The sequence below is a fragment of the Alosa pseudoharengus genome, unplaced genomic scaffold (assembly GCF_046254945.1).
Source record: "Alosa pseudoharengus isolate Yale_2024_CS ecotype anadromous, Long Island Sound unplaced genomic scaffold, YU_APseudo_1.1 YU_APseudo_1.1_scf_2, whole genome shotgun sequence".
In the NCBI taxonomy this organism is placed as follows: Eukaryota; Metazoa; Chordata; class Actinopteri; order Clupeiformes; family Clupeidae; genus Alosa; species Alosa pseudoharengus.
In genome coordinates, this window is record NW_027468663.1 from 53168470 (window position 1) to 53172604 (window position 4135).

The 4135-nt window shown below is 39.1% G+C and overlaps 1 long non-coding RNA gene across 1 annotated transcript; it reads right to left on the reverse strand.

Moving 5' to 3' along the window:
* Positions 1-283: 283 nt before the first annotated feature.
* Positions 284-2050, reverse strand: LOC143135409 (uncharacterized). Its single transcript, XR_012988941.1, has 4 exons — positions 1654-2050; positions 904-1011; positions 712-766; positions 284-407 (listed from the first exon to the last, which is right to left on the reverse strand). It is a non-coding gene; the product is annotated as an uncharacterized LOC143135409 (long non-coding RNA).
* Between the last annotated feature and the right edge of the window lie 2085 nt (positions 2051-4135).

The window sequence follows — 4135 nt, forward strand, 5'->3', positions numbered from 1 at the left end:
GGACATCTCTGGAATTTATCACCTTCCTATAATGTTGTGTTATTGTAAATAGTTTTGTATTAGTGTTCGTGTACTGCCTGTTACTTTTAAAACTGAATTTAATTTATTTTACACCGGTACATCGTTATATTTTGCTTTCATGAAAATAAAAACTTTTAGAATTGATAAGAGACTGTTCATGCTGCACCTCTTATACGTTACATCCACAAACTTATAATTAAAAAAGGAGCTGTGGTAATTTACCATTTTGAAACACCAAATGACAGTAACATGGTCAACAATGTTGTTTGCAATATATTTATTTACAGAAATTATGGTTTTTACACATGAACCCTTCCTTTTTGTATGGTGCCTTTGAAGCAACATGGGCCATCATTCTAAATTTGCAGTCTCCTGGAAAGCTGATCCTGTGGGAGACATGCAGTGTCGTTAGACATACACACCATTTTATATAGTTCAACATATTGTTACTAATCTGTATAGTGCTATTTTGCCTAGACTGAGTTATAGGCAAGGTTACATAAGGAACAATGAAGGCATGCACATGCATCACATAACAAGACCATTGAATTTCGTCCACATCCTCCTCCACGATGCTCATGTCATGTAGGCTTTGTAAAAAATATATATAAATGCTTATATCATGAAAATATACAATAGAGAATGTCATGTAGGGTTAGGGTATAGACATTATAAGCATTGCTGGGTTACCTCTGTTCAAGGTTCTCAAATTCAGGGGCTTCTGCAATTGCGCCAAGATGCTCATCTGATATGAATAAGCAGAGCGTTTCACAACATATGACAGTACATAAAATGGTAAACACCAAGTTATTAAAAATATACTTTCAGTTATTATTAAACAACAATCACAGAATCAACAATTGTTTTCATGCAGTGACTGACCTGTCTGTCCCACTAGAAATGCTGGACACTTCTGGAGTAGTTAATAGGCTACTAGAGGGCTTTCCCTTTATTGGTGTTGATGTGACTGCTCTCAGTTCTCGCTCATAGCTGGACAAAAAAGAGAAGTACATGTTAGAATGTCTCACTTAAACCACAAACAAAGTACATTCATTTTATGACCATGAAGAAAGATGTATTTTGGTAAATGCACTGACTAAAGTTCAATCAAAGCAGTTCTGTCCGTATTTTATTGTTCTGCATGATAATGACTTTGACCCTCATTGATCAGTCTCAATGGGCTGGCTGGTCTACCTTCACAAGTGTAATTGACTCTACCCTTCCCCCATTCTGAGGTGTAGGCTACACTCATATGTTGAAAAACGTTCAGACAATTTAGTAATTAGTAGGCTACGTCTACAATTAATAAGAGTACAGGCCAGGCCTCAGGATGTGAACGTCACCCTTGGAATTGGCTACCCTAGCATTATTAGATTAGGATACATTTAGGCTACAAAGCAAAAGCAATGAAAAATAACTACAATTTACAGTGCCCTTTGCCTGTGATCCGTCATAGCAGATTTTTGTTACAACGTTGCCAAGACAATAATTTTTCATCGACGCGAGGAAAAGTATCCCAGACATCGTTCTAGCGTTATGGACAACCATGCTATAGTTAGCTATACAACTATAAAACTTCGAATTTACACCTTAGACTGTAAGCTATATGTTTACACGAATAGGCCGAATTACCTGTCGAGAAGAAAGCAGACAACTTCGGCGTCCCTTTTAAAATCCTTGCTCCTCACGAGCTCTTTCCATCTTAGAAAAGCCACTCCAATATTGACTTTGGTCTGTTGTTTTTCCGGTCGCGATGTCGTTTTAATTCTCTTTTTCGCTTCCTTGGCGACTCCTTTTCATGTCCTCGAGAATAGGTGTAATCCTCCATCTTCAACAGACTTTCAAATCTGCCGGCTGTCGCTAGTAGACTAATCAGGCAATGAGTGTTGCCTACAAGCGCGAAAGGCGGAGCTGAATTTCCAGGAATGTCCCTCGTTGGCGAATGTATTTTAAAGATGGAGGCGCAACATGGATTCAGCCATTCGCGCGACTCGCGCGTATGTATTTGGAATAGCAGATTCTACACTTACGAGAATACTTTGATTAGTAGGTGGAAATAATTACACATGAATGAGCACATATTTTTGAAAGAACAAATGGGTTTTTGCTAAGAATTAACTCAAAAAAGTACACAATGTAGCTTTAAAACGACACTTATAATGGAGATGATCTTGTGTTTGAGATATTTCTTCGCGTTTTTGGACGCATGTCCATCAAATTGCTATGTGGCCTATAGGCTATTCAATGTAAGCTATGTTGCATGGTAAAATCCGATTAATTACAATTAAATACAGTAAGAACTTGCAATTTAACTTCAGTAATTATATTCCAGGTCTTGCTATAAAGATTACGCAATAACCTCCACCATCATCACACAAATGCCTTCATACAGACAATTTCATACCGCATGGCGTAGGTCTACACCTTATCATGTTCACAGAAAAGGCCTACATATTTCTTACGTTTTCCCACACCTTAAATCTCCACTACACCACTCACTACCAACAACTTAACAAACATAAACATTTTAAAAATAGATTCATATGCAGTCGTTCTAAAAAACAAATATACCACACCTATACTCACATGTATGGACAGCAGTATTTCTTCAACTCAGCAGTACGTGAACAGCGGATGCAACTGTGAATTCCACTGAACACGAGCACACTGGGCGCTTCCACTCCAAAACTCGCAATCTGATTAGCTACTGCACAGCGTGTATCACGCATTCTGGTGACATGCTGTCTGATCACGTGAAGTGCAGCCTGTTGACCCGTTAGTCCATGAGCCACAGTGGTCGTCACTACCACTTGGGGGGGTAAAAATATCGTGCAAATTTTCACGATATTTCTCTGGAAGCTACATATCTCTGGAGTATAAAATGGTATGATAGCAAGTTGGATCTTGTAGCTTTGTGGCTGTACAGGCCTTCAAAGTTGACCTCTGGTTTGAAAAAAGGAAATTCCTCCTATTGGCTTTTTTTTTGTTAAACCACTCATAAGAGCCCAGAAAATAATCCAAACCTCATTATTACTGATGCATAAGTGGTGTTTGATGTTGGCATACATCATTTGAATCATTATGTGATTTTGCCCTTCATTTTTGTTGAACATTCAAGATTTATGTGTAATTATGAGCAAATCTACTTTAGAGACACAACCTGTCAACGAATTTCACGTAGGCCTAGATAAAAAAAAAAATCGCAAAGCCTCATTCTCTACCATTCGGGCACAGAAAGTCAAAGTCAGTAGGGGAAGGGCAAGCTCTGTTTACGTGGCTGCAGCGCTGTACGCGAGCGCAGAAATTGCAGAAATTGCAGAAATTTCATCTATATAGGCCTAGTGGATGGAATTCAACTTGGTTGCCTAAAGTTGCAATTTCAGACATTTGCATAATTAGCATAAATAGGCAATTAGGGCAAGATAGTACAGGTGAATAGGGTAAAAAAAATGACCATGAACCTTTCTCAGTTGGTTACTTATGTTAAGATATAGTTTAATGTTTAAATAAAAATGCTCGAATTTGCATACACACAAAATCAGATTGTGTGATAAAGCCAGACTCAAAATAATTTTTTCAAGGTAAACATGTATACTTGGGGGGCTGAGTTGGTGAAAACCTTTAAGGAACCTGGTAAGGAGGCAGTGTCAACCCATTAAGGCATTAAGACAGACCAAGACAACTGCCGATATTCGAGATCTCGATCTACTAAAACGCACCCACGAATAATTAAAACGTGGGCTCGAAGAAATTAAATTGTGTGCACAAAAATGTAGTGTGGTGTCAAGGGGTATCCCCGGGAATGACGCCGGGAGGTGTGTCACTTGTAGTGACGTAGGGGGAATCTCATTGATTACAGTGCACCTGGATATAGCCCTGTTAGGTAGGCTATAGGTGGGAGAGCAGATGATTGTGTGTGTTTGCACAAGCCCCTTGCCATCTTCGTCCAGCTGAATGTTTGCCGAAGTTTTGAGTGTTTGTTAAGGTCCAAGTTTATGCAGAGCTGTGGTGTTTATCGCGAACGATGTGAGCTGGGCTACAAAGCCTGAGAAGCTGAGCATCGTGAACGCCTGTTTATGTCTCCCGTTTCATAGTCCGTATCAAAGCTTACCTC